Genomic DNA, 24,831 nt, shown 5'->3' with positions numbered 1-24,831 from the left:
ATGTGAACACTGAAGACAAAAAAAAAAAGTTGCTTTATTTGTTTATTTATTTTTGATACAGAGTCTCACTCTGTTGCCCAGGCTGGAGTGCAGTGGCACTATCTTGGCTCACTGCAACCTCCACCTCCCAGGATCAAGCAATTCTCCTGCCTCAGCCTCCTGAGTAGCTGGGACTACGGGCATGCACCACCAAGCCCGGCTAATTTTTTAGTATCAGGTATCATGCCCGCCTCCGCCTCCCAAAGTGCTTGGATTACAGGCGTGAGCTACCACGCCAAGTCCAAAGTCACTTTAAAGAAAAGAACACAAGAGTATCTTCCATTGTTTAGCTTTGTTTTGTTTTTGAGGGATGTTTTTTATGTTTTTAGATGATTGAGTAATTTAATATTATGAACAAAAAGAGAAAATATTAATTTGAACTAATTATGAATAAATGACTCCAAAAATTAACAAAATAAATATTTCCTAATGTTTAAAAAAATTTTGAGAAAGGGGCAAAAATCCTGCAAATATACACACACCAAAGAACTGGCAAGGGGGAAATAACAAAACAAAAACAAAAACAAACAAACAAAAACAAAAAAACCCAGAGGGAATCAGTAGATAGCACGTTGAACAAGGGTATGCAAACGCATGTGAATACCTAGGTGAAATAACACTGTGGTATGAATATATGACAGTTTAAAATGAATCCCAATAGAATGAGAAAGCTTTAAAAAATAATTTCCATAAAGCAAATTTCATAATAGTCTGCAAATCAGAGCAAACCAAATTAAAGTATCACATCCACATAGTGTTACAGGAAGTTTTATGAATTATGTAAAGATCCATGTAATTTCCAGGAAGTTTTATGAATTATGTAAAGATACACATAATTTTACGAGAAGCATTTATGAATTAGGTTTTAATTATACTTATACTCTTTCATAACATAGGTGTAAAAAGAAATGTTTCCAAATACTTGTTTGAAGCTAGCATGCCATTGACATGAAAAATCAGAAAAGATTATACAGAAGAGACAATTTTACTAATAAATATTAGTAAATATATATAACCATTTTTTGACTTTGTCATTCATGATTACTGCATTTATACTGATTAATTTATGCTTTCAATACTTTGTTACATTTCTGCTTTTCCTAATATTTAAACTGTTTTAAACTGTTTTTATTTGACATAAATATTTATATCCAAAAATTTTATTGAGACGTATTTTAGCTATGTCCTACATGTTCAGATGAATTACTTTTTCATTGTTATTAATATTTTCTGGAAATTCCACAAGATATCACGTATTTCCTTTTGATCAGATTTGGTAAAATAATCTGTAGGCATATCAAACAAATTTACAAATGTTCATTAATAATGGCCAGCTCAATAAATTATGGTACATTTACTCAAGTAGAATCCTCCAGTGGAATGTAGAAATGATGATGTCTTTTATATGCAGTCCGGGACAAATCTTCCAAGCTATATTTCAAAGTAAAAAATAAAAACAATTACAAACTACAACAACAAAATCCAAGATGTTGAATGGAACGTTATATCATCCCTTTGTAGAAAAGCAAGGGAACATGAATTTACGTAAATATTTAATTGCGTTAAGTAACGGACAAAATAAAAATAGTTTACTAAGAAGCAACAAAATGAATAGGGTACAGGGAACAAGTATGCTATCTCAACTTCTTTATCAATTTATTAGTGTTTATATAAAAATATTACATTTCATGGTAAAATAAAAACAATCTACAAAACTAAGATACGGCTGAATGAATGTTACTACTTATTGTTAATATAATGGTGACAAAGAAAAATGCAAATTTAACTAACTATAGACAAAGTATTTTTTTAAATTTAAGGGCATAACAAATAGCAAATGAATAGGCAAAATAAAGTATCACATCTAGAAGAATTATAACCACCTAAGCCATAAAATAGAACATAGGCATCTCCCAGAGGTGTTCCTCGTGTGCCTTTTAACATGACCCCCACCTCCAATCCTCACTTCCATCATCATGTTACTTTGGCATTTATTATTCTATATACAGTGTCTGTTATCGTGCTTCATTTTTCTCCTTAAACATTACATTTGAGAATTTCATTTACGTTGATGTATATATTCACACTTGATTGAACGTCATTGCTATATTTTAGTCTATTGCAGGAGTATAAAACACTATCCATCCTGGCATTGGTGAACATCGGGATTGTTTCTGCATATGAATAATGCTGGTATCAACATCCTAGTACATGTCTTCTTATGCATGTATATTTCTGTTGGCTGCATTCCCAGGAATGCATTCTAGTTCAATGGATATGTGCTTGTAAGATAATGTGAAACCCTTTTGAAACCCATGTACCAATATATGCTCACACCAGCAGAATATAAAAGATTGTGTGGCACCTCATTTTTACTAATGTGGCATTATCAGTCTAATGTTAGCTATTCTGGTTGGATCTATAGTTGTCTTTCATGTTTTTTGAAAATTTGCATTTCTCTGATGATTAATGATTTTTATTCTCATCACAGGCTTATTGACTATACTCATATAAAAATAAATATATATGAATATAAATATATATATATAATATACATTCTTTTATGATGTGCTCTTCAAACCCTTCACCCATGTTCTATATTTTGTCTCTATTACTCAGATTGAGTTATTGGAGTTATGTATACAATCTGGATACAATCCCTTTGACAGTCATATGGAACAGGGAGTATCTTTTCCTATTGTAAGCCTTGTAATTTCAATCCTTTTATTGTGTCTTCAGATGAAGAGAGGCTCGGCATTTTAAAGTAGTCCATTTTATAAATCCCATTCTTTAAGCTCTATCCTTCTTGTTCCTCTTTAAAAGATGTTTGCCAACCTTAATGTCATAAAATATTCTTCTCATTTATCTTCTTGAATCTTTGATGTGAAACATTTAGTTTTAGATCTACATTTTACCTGAAATTCCTATGAGGTAGGAGTCTGGCTGCATTCAGGAGCTCCTGGCACCAACGTGTTTGCTTCTAAATATTATTGACCACAAAGAAGAAAGCAGCCTCTTGAAAATCTGGTGAAGAAATATGTAAGTCTAAAACATATTGTCAGGCCTGCATCAGGGACATGTCAAACACCATAGGTGCCAGAATAAGGAAACAGAAGATAACTTGAAGCACCTCTTATTCTACACCTCTTATTGGTGTAGAATAACGCATTTTGAACAAAAATAAAATAAATTAAAATATTAACTGCAATTTATCAGAAAACACAAAATATATAAGAACCTATCAATTTATAATGGTATTAAGATAATTAATTGTTACTTTCGTAGTGGGCTCAGATTTACTATTTTAAAAACTGGTAAGTAAAAAGATATTAATAGAATCAAACATTTATTCAGTCCTTTACTTACACTCTCTATTTTGGGGTTATTAGATAGTGGGTGGGAAAAGCTGACCTTGTAGAAAAATTCCAGTTATAAGTGAAGAAAAAACAACATGATAAAATTATAATTATAAAATTACTCCATTATAACAAGTGAAATAGTGCATCTAGTCAAGGTCCTAAGTGATTACTAAATCAATCAGACTGACATACATCAAACTGTCAGTTCTCACATCCATTGACTAATCATACCATCAGTAAGACCAGGACAAGATACATCTCATGATTTCTGATGTATTGCAGTTTAATAAGCTATATTGAAAGGAAAGTAATTCTAAAATCCAACTATCAGTTTGTAGCAAATGTAGAAGATAGTGGAATATGTCATTTGTCTTGAATTGGCACTATTAGAATGCAGTAAACCAAACAAAAAATGTGAGAGATTCCATGAGGCATATGACCTAATTTTTCAAAAACACAAAAACCATAAAAAGGGAGAGAAGATTTACAGATTTTTAGGATATATACTGATCAAAGCAGTAAGGATCTTGTTCGAATCCTGATTTAACTAAATCGACTGTGCAGAAATCACTTTAAGACAATAAAGAACATTTGAGTAAAAACTGCTTGTTATGTCAATGAATTGCTGTTAGCTTTTAGGTGTTCAAAAGCTATTTTCATTTTGTTGATAAAATATCCTTATGTGTTATGAATGCATAATGTATAGTTGATGCAGAGAATACTGTTATGTCTCAATCTTGTTTCATAGTCTCCAGTTAAAAGCAAAACAAAACAAAATTAAAAAAAAAAACAGAAAACAAAAACGAACAAATGAAACAGGGAATCAGCAAATTTTTCACATATTTGAAAGTGGATGATGAGCTTATAAGTGGATGATGACTTCATCGCAGTTCATTAAAAGGTCACTCTACTTTGTGTACCTTTGAAAATATCCATGGTAAAACTTTTAAAAACATTGGTAAATGGGTGGCTTCTGTACCCTAAATTGTTCTTCTACACTTGACATATTCTCTTCTATTAATTCTTGATAATAAAACAATCCCAAAGAGTTAGAACTCTTTGACACCTAACATGCTGAGAGCTGGGACTTTTAGTGTTGCCCTGCAGTGCAGATAGATGGCTGAAATTACTAAGTACTAAATAATGTCTGCTCCCCGCTATATTAGTAAAGACATGTAAGTCCAGGCCTGGTGGCTCATGCCTGTAATCCCAGTACTTTGGGAGGCCAAGGAGAGTGGATCACCTAAGGTCAGGAGTTCGAGACCAGTCTGGCCAATATGGTGAAACCCATCCCTACTAAAAATACAAAGATTAGTGGGGCATGGTGGCGCACACCTGTAGTCCCAGCTACTTGGGAGGCTGAGGCATGAGAATCACTTGAACTCGGGAGGTGGAGGTTGCAGTGAGCCAAGATGATGCGGCTGCACTCCAACCTGGGCAACAGAGCAAGGCCTTGCCTCAAAAAAATTAAAAGAAAAATGAAAAAAAGAAATATGATCACAAATTTTCTTCCTTCATTCAACCTTCTAACTCTTTGCCTATATATGTGTTAGGCACTGTGCTAGGCAGCAGGGGTAACAGGCCGTATGCTCAAGAACCTGGATCTCACATGGATCCTCGCATAGGATTGGGGGAGAAAGGCATTAATCAGAATGAGTTAAGTGACTTAAGTGAAAATGCCTAACGTTATGTAGATGTGATCTGATAATAGAGAGATTCCATCAATCTAGATTAAGCTGAGATTTGAATCTAGAACACAATTTTAAAACATTAGAAATGCTATATGTTTCCTTATAATCTGATATGATAGATATGAAAGATTTATTTCTGATAAATTAGCTTGATAATTCAAATACTAAATGTATAAAGTTTATAAAGTCTTATAAATCTGTGTAGCCTTCAATGTATATCATTTCGTATATTTTAAGTTACTAAATCTATTATTTCCACATATACATAGACTTAGAGATACATTATGAATAGAACTTGAGGAAAAGTTTTGTTTGGGATATAACATAATTAAACATAGCCTTTATTTTAGAAAACTTATTGCAACATTAAAAATACGTTTGAAGTTACAGTAAGCGCAACCCCAACTTCTGCCACCAGCCAGGAGTTAAAGCCTCTGAGTAGCACCTATCCAAATGTCATCAGAGAATTCTAAAGCAAATGCCAAGGTGAATCATAACCTGGAAAAGAGAATCTGCTTAAGAAACTGTGAGATTAGCTGATTAGAGATGAGTTAATTGTAAAGATCATATCTCTTTGTGACCATTGGGATGAAGTGCCATCATAACATGGTAGAAAAGAGAAATGAAGATTTTTGTTTTAAATCTACTCTAGGGAAATATATGGATTGATCTCTTTGAGGAAATAAAGATAGTCCAGAAACTGAGATCAGAAAATTCTTCCACTAAAAAGATACCTGCCATGAGCCCTAACATCATGGGCATGTCAGAGTAGGAAGCTCCAATAATTTGTTCATCCATTAAAGCAACCATTAAGTTGACAGAAATAGATAGAGTCAACTTTTTGGAATTCTGGCATCAAATCGAACACTGACACCCATGAGAGGAATGCTTAATGAAGAAATGAGCTGCTAAACTTTGGTTAGAAGGTGCATTTTTGCTTATAGCCTATTATCCCTCATGTCCCAGCTCAGCAAGGCCTGTGGAAATTGCAGCCCTGGCTCCTAGTGCAGTTTTCTCGTACCAGGAGAGCAACACATACCTCACTCTCAAAACAAGAAGAAGTCTGTTTTGACCTGTCTTGTAGTTCCCAAAAGGACGATTGTCCAAATAATCTCCAAATAAGTCTAAAAATAAACAAATGCATAATTCTAAAAAAAAAAAAAAAAAATTAAAGCTAACCAAATTCAACAAAGTTGCAGAATATCAGATTGACACATAAAAATTTATTTTGTTTGAAATACTAGCAATGAACAATCTGAAAACAAATTAAGAAAATAGTTCTTTTACAATAGCATTAGAAGGAATAAAACACCTAGCAATACATTCAACCAAGGAGGTTAAAGACTGGCACACTGAAAGCTAAAAAAAAAAAAAAAAAGAAAATTCTAAGATAAATTAAAGAAGACCCAAAGAAATGGAAGGATATCCTGTGATCCTGTGTCCTGGATTCACTGATTGGATGACTTACTGATTGGATGACTTAACACTGTTAAAATGACAATAGTACTCCAAGTGATTTACAGATTTAATGCAATCCCCTATCAAATTTCTAATGTCTTTTTATTGTTAGAAAAGGAAATGCTGATTGCCAAATTTATATGGAACTTCAATGGGCACTGAACCACAAAAATATTATTGAAAAAGAAGAACAAGTTGGAGGAATCACACTTCCTGATTTTGAAACTCATTGCAAAGATAAATTAATCAGACCAATGTTGTACTGGTACGAGGATAGACTTATAGATCAATAGTATAGAATTGGCAGTCCAAATATAAATCATACATCTATAATCAATTTATTTCTACAAGGTCCCAAATCAATTCAGTGAGGAAATAACTGTCTTCAACAAATGTTTGGACACAGGCTGCTGAATATCCACATGCAAAAGAATGATATTGAACCCCTACCTCTCACAATACACACACACACACACACACACACACACACACACACATCAAAATGGATCAACTGCCTACATAAAAGAGTTAAGCTATAAAACTCTTGATGAAAACGTTGAAGTATATTTTTGAAATCTTGGATTTCATGATGAATTTTTGGATATTACACAAAAGCATGAGAAACAAAATAAATGAATATGTTTAATTCATCAAAATTTAAAATGTGTATACATCAAATGGCATTATTAAGAAAGAGAATAGATAACATAGAATAATAGAAAACATTTGCAAATCACATATTTGAAAAGGATCTAGTACAAAAATATATAAATAACTCTTATAACTCCTCAACAAAAAGATAAACTTTTCAATATAAAATGAAAAAAATACTTCAATAAATGTTTCTCTGAGAGATATACAAATGGCAAATAAGCACATGAAAGTTATGCGACGTCAGCAGTCATCGGGAAAATTCAAATAAAAGCCAGAATGGGAAACCATTTTATACTCACTAGGACTGTTACAACTTTTTAACAAAGAAAAAAACAATTGTTGGCCAGGATGTGCAGAAACTGACTCCTCCCACCCCACATTGCTGGTGGGAATGTCTGGTGGTTCAGCCACAGTGGAAAAGGTTTTGTTAGCTCCACAAAAGTTAAGCATGCAATTTTCACATGACTAAGTAATTTTGCTCCTAGTTATGCAACTCAAAGAATTTAAAGCAGGGAGTCCTGGCTAACACGGTGAAACCCTGTCTCTACTAAAAATGCAAAAAAAAATTAGCCGGGTGTGGTGGCGGCGCCTGTGGTCCCAGCTGCTCGGGAGGCTGAGGCAGGAGAATGGCGGGAACCCGGGAGGCGGAGCTTGCAGTGAGCCCAGATGGCGCCACTGCACTCCAGCCTGGGAGACAGTGGGAGACTCCATCTCAAAAAAAAAAAAAAAGGCAGGGATTCAAACAAATACTTGCATAAGAATGCTCACAGCAGCACCATTCACAACAGTCAAAAGGTAGAAACAGCCCAAACATCCACTAACAGATCAATGAATTAACAAATTGTGTTATAAACATACAAGAGAAAGTTATTCAGTTATGAAATGGAGTGAATTACTGACCCATGCTACATTGTGTATGAACCTCAAAAACATAACGCTAAATGAAAGAACACACATCCAAAAGGTCACATATTGTGTGATTTTATTTATTCATAATAGGTAAATCCATAAGAAAGCACATTAATGGTTTCCAGGGACTGAGAGGAGGGAGAAGTGGGGAGAGATTGCTTAATGAAAATATAATTTTATTTTTGGACTATTAAGGTATTTTGGAGCTTGATAGATTTGTTTTTCAAGCACATGTCAAATGTACTACATGCCACTGAATTGTACGCTTTAAAATAAATATTTTTAGCTTAAGTGAATCTCATCTGAATACAAATTCTCTTTAAAAAGGCATCTACCACGTATATCCACTTCCTGATGTAGTCACGTTGGAAGCCCACAGTGCAGTGGGAAAATTCAATGGGATTGCATGTCCAGGAAAACTGCCTTTGATAGCTTCTGAAAGATAATGGAGACCAAGATTCAGGTCCATTTCCAAAACTTTGGTCAACATGTGTCCCTAGAAATCACATGAGAAATTGAAACTTCATTGTAAAAAGTGAAAAACTTAACGATGTCTTTAAGCAGCTTGTGGAGGCTGTTTATTCCCGGTGTATGTCATTTGGGTGCTGTACTAGCTGCGATAAAATCACTAGCGTACTATAAAAAGTAATATATATCTATACAGTGTTACTTTGACAGAAAGAGAGAGAGAGACCAAGAGAGCGAGACAGAGAGAAGAGTGTGTGTGTGTGTGTGTGTGTGTAATCACTGTCACCGAGTAAAACAAGTTCTGCCTTCCATTGCTTTAAAGGAATATTTAGTTTATTGTACAAATACTCAGAATATTGCTCACTTTGTTCCTATGTGGAACAACTTCTCTTGTTCCTTGACTTTATGATTATCAATAGTGTAATTACATAATGCTGTCATGAGAGAATAAAAAAGTAAGAAAAGAGAAAATTCTGAGTGGAGGGAAACATAGTGACGTTTTAAAACTTAAAAATAAAAAAGAAGAAGTGATAGAGAAAAAATAGAATGAGACAAATGACAGCTAAACATTTCAGTGGAACTTACTAGATAATCTGCTTTAGGAGAAAAGAATGTTCTGGTAAATAAGTATTTATTTGCTAGATATTTTTCAGTGCACAAATAAATCTTATTACAATGAGCTAAAATAAACATAGTATATTTACCATCTATAAAAACATAAAATAATATTCATGGTTTGTTGATAAATACAAACTGTATGTTGGACCAAATTAAATCCAGAATTTAATAGCGTTGCTTCCTAGATATTTTCTCTCCTTTTATTTTTACCACCAATTGTGTGATAGTAATTGCATATATGTTATACTGTTTCTTAAACACGAATATTAAACATAGGATTATTTAACATACTAGGTGTATTTTTATATAGGTCATGAGGCAAGTATCTATATTCTTTGCTTTTTCCAAATACACCTTTTTAATATTATATGTTGAATACTTCAGATTTCAATAAATTGACCACATATAAATGATGCTCATTTGTGACATCTTCACTGATGTTCTTAGATCATTTTTTCCTCTTAACTATATATACAGTCTTTAAGTTGGGAATAGATAAGAGAAGACGACACTTTTAAAACGACCAATTTTTAAAAAATTTTGCTCAGCTCGTGAGAAACCCACTTATTGAGCTTTTCCACCTTTCCAATTTCCTTCAAATGCTGAACAAGCATAGAATGGTCAACATTGAATTCTTCGGCAACTTCTCATGTATTTGTGAGAGGATCAGCTTCGATGATTGTTCTCAATCGGTCATTGTCAACTTCTGATGGCCAGCCACTATGCTCTTCATCTTCAAGGTCTTGTCTCCTCTGCAAAACTTCTAGAACCACCACTGCACTGTACATACATTAGCAGTTTCTGGGCCAAATGTGTTGTTGATGTTGCGATTTGTCTCTGCTGCTTCACGACCCATTTGAACTCTAACAAGAAAATTGCTCAAAGAGAAATGAAATATAACATAACCACATTTGTTTAAGAATGTATTCCAGTATCAAACCGCAAATTTCAACAATGCGAAAAATGCGAATTACTTTTGCGCCAACCTAATAACATGAAATACATAGAATATCTAATAGTACAATACTCAAATATTAAACTAACATAAACTGATAAAACTATTAAATGTAAATATAGATAGATTATATACATTTTCATGGGTGAAAAAAAAATGCATGACCTAAAATTTGTCGGTTTAATTAGTTTTAAATGTACAATTCAGTGGCATGAAGTATATTCACTTTGCTGTACAACCATCACCGCTGTCTACCTCTAGAACTTTCTTTATCTTGCAAAACTGAAACCCTGTACCTATTCAACAACTCTCAATTCCACCATATTCCCAGGCACTGGCATCTGGTATTTTATTGTCTGTCTCTATGAATTTGACTCATCTCATTTCCTCATATAAATGGAATCATGAGCATTTTTCTTTTGTTACCAGCTTATTTCACTTAGCATATTGTCCTCAAGGTTCATTCATGTAGGAAGTGTCAGAATTCCCTCCCTTTTTAGGGCTAAATACTATTCTTGTATTCATAATATTCATGTACATATATTTATAGTATATCCATTCATATGCCGATGAACATTTGGTTTGCTCCTGCCTTTTGGCTATTGTGGATAATACTGCTATGAACATGAGTGTAAAAAATATCTGTTCAAGTTCCTGCTTTCAATTCTTTTGGGAAGATATATATTTCTATAATATGTTTTTATTCACCTCTGATCAAAATTTAATAATCCCTAAAATATACAACTAAGCTGCAGAAAATGTATATTGAGTGCATGTACTTTATTTGAGAATAACTCTGGTTACTTAGCAATTCTTCCAAAATGATGACATATTTTTATAGATTTTCTTAATCTTTTAAATGCATTAGCTTAGACTCATTCCAAGAACATTCTATCAATACTGGCTCCTCCTGTAGTAAGACAATGACATATTCTTCTACACATATTTTACATTTAAAAATAGCTTTAAATTGCAATCAGAATATTCACATAGGCATAATATGTTATGAGTACATTTTCCAATTATTTGGAAATCTTACTCCCTCTTAAAATCTGCAAATATCTAAAACAGTTTTATAAATATTAGTTATTTTTTAAGACTTATCTGCATATAATCAAATCTTCCTGATTTGTATTTTTGTATAATTTTGTTATAAATTTTTCTCAATGGCTATATTTATATTTTCCTTTAATAGCAAAGTACATGATTTACTTTTCTTAAATGTAATTGAAATAAGCTTTAAATGTAAAAATTTACTGATATTAATGATAATTTATTCTATTTATTTATAGGCTTAATACTTCAAACTTGTCAATTGTTATTTCACCAGTTTCTTTAATGTTATCAGTAAATATTAACTGTTTATGATTTCTCCTCAAACTTAACATCTTAAAAATAATGTTGCCAAATTGAAACTGAAACTTAAAACAAAAAATAAGTGTGGCTAGTTTATTATTATTATTATTATTATTATTATACTTTAAGTTCTAGAGTACATGTGCACAACGTGTAGATTTGTTACATAGGTATGCATGTGCCATGTTGGTTTGCTGCACCTCTCAACTCGTCATTTACATTAGGTAGTTCTCCTGATGCTATCCCTTCCCCAGTCCCCCACCCCCTGACAGGTCCCGGTGTGTGATGTTCCCTGCCCTATGTCCAAATGTTCTCATTATTCAATTCCCACCTATGAGTGAGAACATGCAGTGTTTGGTTTTCCGTCCTTCTAATAGTTTGCTGAGAGTGATGGTTTCCAGCTTCATCCATGTCCCTGCAAAGGACATTAACTCATCCCTTTTTATGACTGCATAGAAATCCATGGTGCATATGTGCCACATTTTCTTAATCCAGTCTATCATTGATGGACATTTGGGTTGGTTCCAAGTCTTTGCTATTGTGAATAGTGCTGCAATAAACATACGTGTGCATGTGTCTTTATAGCAGCATGATTTATAATCCTTTGGGTATATATCCAGTAATGGGATGGCTGGGTCAAATGGTATTTCTAGTTCTAGTTCCTTGAGGAATTGCCACAATGTCTGCCACAATGGTTGAACTAATTTATACTCCCACCAACAGTGCAAAAGCTTTCCTATTTCTCCACATCCTCTCCAGCGTCTGTTGTTTCCTGACTTTTTAATGATCACCATTCTAACTGGCCTGAGATGATATCTCATTGCGGTTTTGATTTGCATTTCTCTGATGGCCTGTGATGATGAGCATTTTTTCATGTTTCCTTCGGCTGCCTGAATGTCTTCCTATTCAGAATTGCTACAACGAGAATAAAATACCTAGGAATTCAACTTACGAGGGATGTGAAGGACCTCTTCAAGGAGAGCTACACCACTGTTCAATGAAATAATAGTGTGGCTAGTTTTTTAAAAATCTACAAGCATAAATATTTTCAATCAAAGGCATTCTGATACAAATTCTATTTTTTTCCTCCCATTTTTTTGTTTTAGACAGTTAACTTTTTCTTGATATGCTGGGACATTTCAATGTGGAGATTGGGGGAAAATTACTAAATAGTGATGCTCAAATTACATCTAGTATATTACAATACATTTTGAATTTGCTACTTAAATAGGCTGACATGTGGCAAATGAAATTTAATGTTCACAAATGTAGAGTAATGCAAATTAGCCTCAGATATAATAAGTTAAAGATTAAAAATTATAGGTAATTGACTTGATGCATGAAGACCTTGGAAAAGACCTTTAAGTGTTTACAAGCTTTCAGGAACCTTCTCACCTGAAAACAAACTGTGCTGAAGTCGAAATACCTCAAGCTCTATATGAAGCAATGTTTAATTGGGTAACACGGTTCCAAATAAAAAAAAAAATTATATTATTTTTCTGGCCACCTCATACATCTTCTACAGAGAAAAGCAACTTTATCTCACTGTAATGCTTTTTAAAATATTTAAACATAAAACAAAGCAATTTCCCTTATGAACTCTATTAACATCTGAAGTGCAATTGTAAGGGAAAGATCTAAAACTGTTGTTTGATGTCCTAGCATATAACTCCAATGCATATCTCTATTAGAGAGAGAGAAACTAGCAGATTACACAGTTTTTTTCATGCTCCACAATCCCTGGGAAGCCATCTAAGATACCTTACCCTTTTAGCCAGGTCAGGAACTTGTGTGTTTTCAGTTCAGTTCACTGTCCTTGGCATGAACATTAATCAGAATCAGTTACAAGTCATTATTTGGCTATAAAATACTTCAAGAAAAAAATTCACCTCTCTTACCCATCATAAAAGAATGAAGCAGATATTGGAAAATCAAATGTTTTCTGTTTTTTCCATGTTATTTAATGCTCACAGGCAAAGAAAGCCAAAGGTATGTTATTTTCCTTCTTTCAATTATCTGTAGCTTTTAAGCTCAAAACCTTGGTCTGAAAACCTATTTGCAAAATGTGTGCATCATGTTACACATAAATTAGCATTTCCTAATTGGTGATTGTTAATACTAAAACTTAAAATAGTTCATATATTTTTATGGGGAAGTGCACATATTTACATGATTATATACTAAATGTATTTAATTATTTTTAGGCATATGTAATTAAAATGGTACACATATCCTTACAGGAGCTAACTTCTTTGCCACACTATTGAATGTCTACAGAAGAGAAGGGGCTAAACAGTGGAGATGAACACTGTCCTGGTTACCTGAGCCACTCAGTTTACATATGAAATTGTAAATGACTAATGACTTTCAAAATAAATGTAGATGAGTGATGAGAATACAGTATATTTAATATTCCAAAAACAATTACAATTTTGTATTTCAACATATACCTTTATTCTTGGAAGTAAAAGAAGGGGAACTGTTTACAATTCTTCATAAGTCATACATGTATAAATATGTATGAGTGTTTAGAAGCTATTATAACCAAAGAATAAATATTAAAACAAATAATATTATGATGCATATAAATATCTTTGTAACTATAAATATTATTAAATTCAGTTATGAATTGCTCAGTATAACATTATAATTGAAAATGTAATTCTCTTTTATGCACATATTTACAGAGGTGGATGGTGGTGAATATTACATATTCATTAAATATCCCTGAGAAAGCCAATTCCACATGGTATTCAGAAAGCTTAGTTCAAAGAATATGCTTTTTCCCTTTGTAAACATTCATTTAGTTGGATGTTGTGTCCATTTACAGTAGAATAATATTCTTCCCAACAGAGTGGAACAGAGTAGTGCTAATCTTTATTCATAAGGCCAATAAATTTGTTCAAAGAACACATCTGCTAAAGGGTAAAATGACTATGAGTAAGATGAATGGTGACTTTGTTTAGCTTTCTAGTGACAGCTATTATAAAAGGTTTAGGTTATTTATTTTTGGCTCACTGATAAAGCTTATGGTGTGGCAGGCGAAACACTAGAAAAAATGCTTTCAGAGTTGGCTTTATAATAATTATGTCCCCAAGAGTAAAAAAGTTACGCACACACACACACACACAAATACACACACACACAATTTCAATTATGCAAGGGAAACATTTAAAAATTTTTGTAAATTCACGTGTGATACTATGATTTCTTTTGGGAAAGTAAACCAACCATTCACAGTTTGTATTGCTTTGTTTTATTGGTAGTATACCTAGTAATTTTATTACCTTAGTTTTATGATACCTTATTCTGAGATGCATTATTCCATCTATTCAGCAAGAATAGCAAAATTCTTTTACTTCTAACAAGACAATCGAGACCTGAAAAGTTATGTAGCATTAAATAAACAAAACATATTTATAAGTGGATTATGGGAAGGTAGTGTTGTCTTTAGAGAAAAATAATTATTTACTCCTTGTAATCCAGTTGGCCCTTCATAGCCACAGATTCCACATCAAAGATTCAACTAATTATGGATAGAAAATGTAGTTAGGCTTAGGACGGTCGTGTCTACACTGAACATGTAAAGACTATTTTTCCTTGCTATTATACCCTAAATAATACAATGTACCAACTATTTGCATTGCATTTACATTGTATTACATATTATAAGTAATCTAGAGATGATTTAAAGTATACATGAGGATGTACATAGGTTATGGGCAAATACCATGCCGTTTTATAAAAGGACTTGAGTATCATCAGATTATCTGCAGACGGTCTTAGAAATAAATTCCCATGGATACTGAGAGACAATTGTACTTTGCATAATCATTTATTTTTGGTTTTGGAGTTAACCACCTTTAATTATTGTAGCTTATATCATAGAAAGGCATTATAAGTCTTTGTCCAAATATGTAAACACATGCCTCCATCTCCTCCTGCAATTTTTAAAAATTTATTTTTTAGTTAGAGAGAAAAGCTGTTTTTCTTATGTTGCTTTTGCTTTAGAAATTGGTAGTCTGCATTTAGCTATTAACTTGTGCCGAATATTCTTAATGATAGACTTACGTAGAATTATTATTAAATCTAATTTTTCCTTATATTTTAAATGTAAACACAAAAACATATTTGAAAGTCAAACTTAATTGTTATATATTTGCTTTGTAACAGTAAATACTAAAATATTCAGTATTTTGGTCACAACATTCAAATTGTGAAAATCAGATAAGCCAGTCAGTGAGTAGATAGTTTCCTGCCTGCTTTCAGTGAAGCTCTTTGGATTACGCTTTCTCTGCAAGCTTAATGTGAATACCCTTTGTCTCTTTAGCTCACATTCACACTGTCAGTTGCGAGGAATACCATCTTTTCAATATGCCAACTTAAAACAAGAATACATCATCCTGAATCACAGTGAAGAAATATTACTCTAGATTCTTTTATAATCTAATTTAGGCTTTAATTAATTGTAGATGGAAAATCCAATCTAATCATATGGACAAAAAATTATTTCAACTTTAGCTAAAATATTAAATTGTTGAATATCCTGTTACATCTTGATCAACAAAAGAATGAGAAGGTTGAAACAATGATTAATTTATTTTGTTCCTTTTTATGTACTTTTGTAGAAATACTTGGTAGTTTTCAAATGAGTATTATTATATTAGAGAAGGAGAATAAGACAAAAAAGGAAGGTAGGGAAAGATGGAGGGAAGGGAGTGGAAAAAACAGAGAAACAAGGGAAGAAATAAGGAATGAGGCAATTGACTATGATTATCTGTTCAAGAAAGTGGAAAGTTGGAGATGGATTGTACAACAATGAACAATCTTGGAGCCGTCTTTTGTGATTTATAAAGCCTAAAATCTATATTTACTTTAAAAATTATTTCATGAGTATGATATATCAAACAATTCATAGGTGATTTGTATACTGACACCAGAAAGTTAATGGCTGAGCAATTTTTCCATTTAAATAAATGAACCACACACACGCACATTTGCATGTACTTTCACACACACACAGATACACACACTCACACACGTGTGCACACACACCCACAGACCTTATCTAATTTAGGTAATAACCTCTTTAGAACTTTTTATCCTAAAATGATAATGAGAGGAAAGAGAGAAAGAGAAACTTACACTCTTGCACTTGTAGAAAATACTCCTCTTAGTCAAAAATGCTAACTTCACAGGTCACCTTTCCTTTCTTTCTGCACATTCAAAAGAAGATAACTGCTGGGATTTTTACATGTGTCTGTATCCTCTCATCTGCAAATAATTGATAATTATTCACTTAAAAACTATTTATTAAGTTCCTATCTATCCAGCCACAGGGTATATAGCAACCAATAAAATAAACAAAGCATCTCTTTTCTTTTTTTTTTTTTTTACATTCTAATGACATGATAGACAATAAACAAATAATTTTAAAACTAAATCAGATGTTGCTAAGTGATACGAGGACAATCAAGTATGAAGGTGATAAATTTCTAATTGGGCTTAAAATTTTAACTGTTGATCAAGAAGAAGTCATCGAATAGGTAATATTTGGAGAAAGGAAAACAAATGTGAGGCACGAAGTCATGGAGAGTACTGATAGGTGAGTGCACCAGGAAGAGAAGACAAATGCATAGATCTTGAAATAGAAAAATATCAGGTGTAACCAGGGTACATGGAGTGGCCACAACAGTGTGGTAGGACAGTGGAAGGTAGTGATGTAAGGAATTAAGGGCAGATCATGGAGGAATTCAGGGATCATTGCATGGAGTTTGAGTTTTGCTCTGAGTGAAAATGGAAGGATTTACAGGTATGATTTGATTAGGAACGACATCAGTCAGAAATGATCTAACTCGTAGCTTGAAAAATGGCCAGAGGGAATAGTCAGAAATGAGATGAGGCATGTGACATTTGTGTGGCCCATTGAACATTCAAGTGAAAGGGTTGAATGCAGAATTGGATACTTGAGTCTGGAGTTCAGGGGAGAAGTTCAAGCTAAAGATAAAATTTGAATGTGTCTGTCATATTTCATTTTCAAAGAAAAAATATGCAATATCCATAAAAACTACTTAAGTTGGTGTCTTATTTGCAAACATTGAATTTTTGCTTGATATATCCTATAATTTTCTCATTAAATTTAATGTAACTGCTTCTAAAACCTATAATTTTAAAAATAGTTAATTTAAATAATGAAGTGGACTTATATGTTGCTGGAAGACAACTTTTTTTTTAGCACTAGTAAATATTTGCTCTCATATAGTTGTGCCTTGTGAGAGGTGAAGACATAAAAGAAAACTTACAAAGTTTCACATCTGTATCGTTATCCGCTCAAGAAATACACTTGAACTAGTATGACAGTAAGGAAAACATAGTAACTATTGTTTAACATGATGCCTATGTTAAATCTTCATAACTTCACTTTGATTTTTAGTTGGAATATAAAATGTAAATGTTTTATAATGAAAGGTTTCAACAATTTTCAGAAATGTCTAGAGAACTCATAGGCAATATTTTTAACAGTAGAAACTTCACTTCCTTAATAAAATAGATATAAAATATATGTTTATTTCTTAATGATTATAATTGTTCATGGCTTTTGAAGGATCATTGTGTTCCAACTATGAATCTAACTGCCTTTTAATATTATCTTATTGATTGTTTGGTAGCCCTATAATGTAAATTCTTTTTTAGTAATGAAAAAACAAATGGATTTAACAAGTTTCAATAACTAACAAACAGCCCAAAGACGAATAATTGTTGAAGACAGGATTTAAACCAAGGAAGAAAGAAATCAGAGCACATGCTCTAAGTGAGTTTTACTAGGATCTACTCTGCGTGAAATGGGATCCATTTATGACTTATGTGGGGAAGAAAGATCCTGTCTGCAAAAGAAGAGCAATGAAGAGGAAGTCTTATTCACTAGGAGGATCAGGATTAGGCTGAAAGTGGAGGAACTCAGATTGCTCAGGGGAAAAAAAATGGAGTAATGACTAGGAAAGTGATGTATAGGAGAGGGAAAAAGTTCCATTATCAGTGCTTACAAGCAGACGACCTAAGGGTAAGCAAGTCTGAAAAGTACATTTCACAAGTTTGAATTTTAGAAGAATGTAAAAGATTTAAATAAATCTGGGATAATACATTCCATGGTTTCAGGTTTCAGGTTAAAAAATACAGCTTTTTTTTTTTTTTTTTTTTTTTTTTTTTTTTTTTGACTGCTGGCTTGGAAATCCATGTATAGAAGTTGAAATAAAAAGTTAAAATCCTTTATCTGTATTATTCAGAACTTAATGTTATTTAATGCCTAGGAAGAATGGTAAGATATTCTGCTTCCATTTTTATCAATTTATATTTGCTCAAATCTTACGCAACAGTTATGAAAAACTATATTTAAAGCTTCATAAAACATCTTGCTTCACATTACAACATTTCATTTTTATTCGATGATATCTAACTCGATAACACTTTCAAATTAACCTTCTAAATATAAAAGCAGTATCCCAAAGTCTCTACAATAGAATTTCAGAGAATATTGAGCACAAATAAATAATTACCAGTTTCAAATTCTTGTTTGTGCCATTTTAATTTATTCTAGTTCGAGAAAAAGTATAGGAAGGTATCATTTTATACACAAATGTATCCTCTTCACTAAATGAAATTTGAATCTGTTTTCTAGTATCAGTGACCCATTTTAATGAAATCCTGTGATAAGCATGCAGTTATTACCTACTGTGTACAAGAAATGATTTTAGCCTCTGTGTAGCATACTAAGATGAATGAGACATATAAGTTCAAATGCAAATTAATAATCAAAGGTTTTGTTTATATTAGCTAATAGTAAATCCTGTTTGATTTATTCCACAGTATAGATCCATAAATTCCATTTAGTTTGTGTAAATTCTTGGCGTGGGAAAGTATCAATAACATAAGAAGAGATATGTGAACAATGAGGCACAGCAAAAATTTGCAGTTGTAATTTGGGGCCTCAACTATGTGCTTTAACTCAATAATCTCTTCCTGATCTTCACTGGCCTTATGTTCAAGCAGTGAGAGTAAGTTCAAGATTGGTCCATATCCATGCAGAGCCCCATAGGGGTTACCTGCAAATTTAAGTAATTAGATACACAATATTTTGCCAACATTTTAAAGAAACGCCTTCAGAATAAGGAAGTAAAAGCTTTCTCTTCTTAAAAAGAATGCTTCCCTGTAGCTTCTTGATTCTTGTTACTTCCATATGGCTGATATTTTTAAAAAGAGCCTAAAGCCATGTCCCACTTCTCATGCCTTGGAAGACCAGAATAAAATTCAGGAGCAACAGAGCTCAAAGGAAAAGGTGTAGGTAAAGACTGACTTAGGTCTTACTGAAAACATGAGGTATGTTTTGCATGCTTTCTCTCAAGTTGGAGGGATAAGATACAAATATATTATGAGGCCAATAAGAAAGCTTCCCCAAAGTTTTTTTTTTTAATTTCACAAAAAATTAAATGAAGAAATTAAGCCTAAAGAAGAGAAAATGATGATTAAAGCCAAAGTTGATGATAAAAATTTGACAGTCAATTTTCTCAGTTTATCTTCATTTTCTGTGTGCATTGAGACTCAGCAATAGTGATTTATAATTTGCCAAATATTTAGAAATATAACAAGTTGCTTGTCACGTCAATGTTTAGAAATAATAATACCCTATCCAGGGAAATTTTTAATCACATGCTTTTAAAATATTCTTTGCTGAGTTAAGCATAATAAATGTAGATTTAAATTATCTTTTACTCCCATAGGATATATACAATTAGTACTGTTTAATAATTTAATATTTAAATTATATCATTATGTTTTAAAATAAATATAAAAACAAACCTATAAAGCATATGTACTGATTTTTAAAATGTACAGTGTTTAAAGATATATGTGAATATAGATTAAATATGTATTACATAAGGAGGAAAAAAGAATGGGTGCATTTTCTTATTTGATAATCTGCAAATTTATTTAGAATCAACTTCTGAGAAAAACAATAGGATCTAAGTACTTTACTTTGTATCATCCACTATGAAATACATCTGATAAAAAATAAACAAACAAAACACCAGACAAGCAAAGATGAGAAAAATGTGCTCTCTGTATAGTTATGAAACAGTCCATTTGAACCCAAGATAGCCTAGATCCTGGATTTAGAAGATGAGTATTTGAAAGGAATTCAAGGAATTACAGAAAAATGTGTTCAGATAAGTAAAATGCTATCTTAATCAGAAAAGAGTCAAAAAACCTCAGCAGAAAAATTGAGAAGGAAGGAAGGAAGAAAGAAAGGAAGGAAAGAAGGAGGAAGGAAGGAAAAAAGAAAGGAAGGAAGGAAAAAAGAAAGTCCAGAGCCAAATGCACAGTACGGTTTATGGCCATGATGGAATAATTGGGTCATGTATTGCTTCCCATAAACAATTCAAACACCGGGCAAATATATCTGTCAACTGCTTAAGACACTGTATAGTTATCAGCGTAGCACCATAGTCCCTGAAGGAAGGCAAACAAATAAGGTGATATCTTGGGTTGCGTTGCATCTGTGCCTTGGAGTGTCTGTCTCGGTCAAGGTTCAGGGAGGGTTATTGCAAAAGGATCGCCGCCTTTTTCCAGAGTGAAGAGACAGAGATCAGAGTTCAAGTAGCTGCTGCAGCTAGAATTTGGAAAGAAATCCACATAGGGCCATTTGGATTCTGTTTGTCTAAATATGAAGCCATACAGGCATAATGTAAAAATGTATAAAGCGAGTGAATAATAACCAGGTTGCTTGAAGCTGAACAGAGTCCAGAGATCACATGGGACTGGGATACTAGGGAGTTCCAACCAGCCAGAACGAACTGGCTTTTCATGGCTGTGGGGCCCATTCCCATTGGAGCAGCTGTGCCAACCTTGCCGTAGGTGACAAAGTGTCACTTCTTGACCCTTGCAACCCCAGAATCAATCAACCCCACAGAATTTAAAGAACCTACTTTGATGGCAGCAGTTCCTATTGCCAGTTTGAGTCACCTTAGAATTCCTCAAGGATACTGGGCCTCTTGCCAGGAGTATACCTCGCTCAGTCTTCATGGGGGAAAAGTCATATGAACAGACTGAGGGATGAATTTAGGTTGTGAGTGAATAAATCTTACACAATAAGTCTAGTCTAGCAATCCAATCTTCAGGAGTCTCTGGATACCTTCCTCTACAACATACCAAGACTGGCATTTGAGCATTTTTAGGATTCAAGTTTCAGGCAACTGACCAGCTAGTCATGACAACCACTCTCAGAATCTTTAACTCAACCAATGCACCCAGAATCCCTGCCTAGTAAACTTGTATCTCAATCATTTCTTCCTAATTCATTACATTTCTTTAACCACAGGCCAACAATTTTGGGATCCATTTTCATAAATGTACCCCAGATTTCTATCAATAATATTGACAGACATTTTGTTTAGTGTTTTTCACACATGCTAAGAGGTCACACCTACTCACCCTCTGAGTTAGGTGTGAACTTTAATGGAGTTTTAGGTCTGGACGCAATGAGAAATGGTGAAGATGGGTCCTTAAGAGAATCAGATTTTCCTAGAAAGGCAACTAGAGTAGTGGTGGTGATTGCAAATTCTTCATTCAGGAGTGATGATTTCCTCAATCCTAGAAAAGACAGGGCTCTTCTATTGATAAAGGAGACTTGATAGCATTTAGGGATTCAAGATTCCCAAATTCAGTGGAATCTGCCTTTGTGTCTCTGTTTTCATATTAAAGGTCTTATTCCTTCCCAGCCAATGTTCTAATTTTAACATAACAGATTGTGAATTAAGTTTGTGTTTAATTTGACCACTGAGAATATTGGATCTGGCATTTCATTTTTACGAATTTTGACCATGAGGCTGGAGGAGACAGGGTTTCCTTTTAATTATAGAATTTTCTGATCTCTTACTTGGATGTTGAATTGGTGACAAAGATCTGAGATGAACATTTTTTAACTGACCTCTCTTACAAGAAATAACTAGTAAATTATATAATATTTCTTATTTTCATTATTCTATGACAACTACATTGCCACCTAAAATGTTTTACTTTTAATAATTTGATGTCATTATATGTATAGTTGATAAAATTAAATGACTGTTTTGCAACTGTATGACGTGCTCCTAGTGTGCCCTTTATCAATGGAAAAAGTGTTCTTTAATGGCTTTTAATCTACTCAGATCAGTTAACAAATTCCAGATATCTAAGAACCAATTCAAAAATCATTTTGTTGTTTTTGAGACAAGGTCTGGCTCTGTCATCCAGGCTGGTGTGCACTGGCACAATCTTGGTTCACTGCAACCTCCACCTCCTAGGCTCAAGCCAGCCTCCCGCCTCAGCCTCCCAAGTGACAAGACTGGGTATTTATAAAGGAAAAGGATTTGACTCACAGTTCAGGATGGCTGGGGAGGCTTCAGGAAACTTACAATCATGGTAGAAGACGAAGGGGAAGCAAGGCACCTTGTGGACAGGAAGAAGTGCCAAGCAAAGGGGAGAAGAGCCCCTTATAAAATCATCAGATTTCATGAGCACTCACTAGCTATCACAAGAACAGCAGGAGGGTAACTGCCCCCATGATTCAGTTACATCCACCAGGTCTCTCCCTTGACATACAGGGATTATGGAGATTATAAGAATTACAATTCAAGATGAGATTTGGGTGGGGACACAAAGCCTAACCATATCACAAGGTTTGTGGTATTTGTCCTAAGGTTAAAAGATCTGATTTTATTGTATGTTTTATGGTTGCATAATAACATTGTCCTCATTCTCAGGAAATTCACAGAAATCATGAATAAGGTGAAAAATAGATTATATACAGTGTTTAAAATGTTTTTGATATAACCTAGTAGGGATGTCTACTTGTCAGCTAGATATAAAGAGCTTTACTCAGACAATAGCTCTGAACCAAAAATGTAGCTTCGGAGATTAGTTATATAGGTTGTGTATGAATAGAGAATTTATTGAGAATAAATATAATAGATTGGCTAGGATGAAATGTTGAATAATGACAAAATTGAACAATCAGTGTAAAGAAGAACAGCTAGCAGAGAAAAGAGGAAATACTAAAAAGTATGATTTGGTGAAAGGTAAATAAAGATGACTCAGAAATAAGAATAGAGTCAAGAGTGTTATAATTTTCTAACAGCTTAGGAAAAAGGAAAATAAGCGAAAGAATTTATTGCATTTAGAAACATGAAGGAAGTAGTGAAGTGAGCAAGAGTGTTTGTTTGATTAAAAAATGCAGAAGCCAGAATGAAGGAGAGGCTAGAAAATTAGCAGCTACAAAGTTTGTGTGTTGATGATTCTTTGAGAATTTGGCCAGTGGGAAGGACAGAAAGCAAGTAGAGAATATGTTTTGGATCATGTGAAATAGATGTGACCTCGAGGAGAAAAAAATGTTTAAATTGTATGCATAGGAGCCACTTACAGCCAGAAATTGAAGGTAACAAAAATGTGGAAACAAATGTAACTAACTCTACAAAAAGGAAGAGGGAATTCTCTGTATGAAAAAAGGTGAGCTGGAGGGAAATATTAAAATGTTAAATGTAGATGTCGAAAGAGCCAGTAGAAAGAATGAATTTGAAGATCCAGAGATGCTGGATAAGATTTGTATTCTAAAAATCCCTCAAAGGATCAGGAAGATTCACTCTTGAATTTAGAGAATACATAAAGAAGGAAAACCAAAAAGAAGCCTATTGTCGAGGTGATAGATACGAATTGATTTTTTTAAGGCATTAAGAAATAGATGAAGGAAACTTTTACTAAAAAATTTCAGGGAAAATCTGACAGCCTAAAATAAATGTAATGTGTATGCATGTATATGTGTATGTGTTTGCATATATGCATTGTGTAAATGTATATATAGAAATCATTGTGTATGTATATATTAATGTACAAATATATGGATGTGTGTTTGCATATAATAAGTGTGTGGTTGAATAGCAGTTTGTGCGTATGTCCGCTGCTTTCGCAGACTCTGGTTTCAATAGCACAAGATTAATGTTTTAGGCATTCTTGAATACTACATATAATACCTTGTGTTTGGGGCATATTTCTGCAGTAAATTCTTGTGGAAAGAATGACTCCAGTGTAATTTACTATCGTTCTCAACCAGACCTATTTCTAATTGCTAGTTTCTTTTAAAGAACTTTTATGAAAGATCACGTTAATCGTCATAGAAAAGTTACTTTGAGCAACATCTTTAAATTAAACTAGTCTGTTCACATGTAATTTAACAAATCAGTCAGTTTACAAGGGAATCCAGTTAGACCAGGAGTAAGGGCATTTTGTGGTATTAACA

At 33.2% G+C, this 24,831-nt stretch overlaps 1 long non-coding RNA gene across 1 annotated transcript in view; it reads right to left on the bottom strand.

The window, feature by feature from the left end:
• Positions 1–889: 889 nt before the first annotated feature.
• Positions 890–24,831, bottom strand: part of LOC103879825 — a 61,181-nt gene continuing 37,239 nt past the window's right edge. The window contains exons 4-6 of the long non-coding RNA XR_001897471.1: positions 16,653–16,781; positions 2,955–3,063; positions 890–1,470 (exon numbers count right to left, since the gene is read on the bottom strand). This is a non-coding gene — a long non-coding RNA (uncharacterized LOC103879825). The remainder of the gene's footprint in view (positions 1,471–2,954; positions 3,064–16,652; positions 16,782–24,831) is intronic.

Source organism: Papio anubis, chromosome 19, assembly GCF_008728515.1.
Source record: "Papio anubis isolate 15944 chromosome 19, Panubis1.0, whole genome shotgun sequence".
Classification (NCBI taxonomy): Eukaryota; Metazoa; Chordata; class Mammalia; order Primates; family Cercopithecidae; genus Papio; species Papio anubis.
Note: the sequence above shows the minus strand (reverse complement) of the source record. Positions and strands in the feature narration are given on the sequence as shown.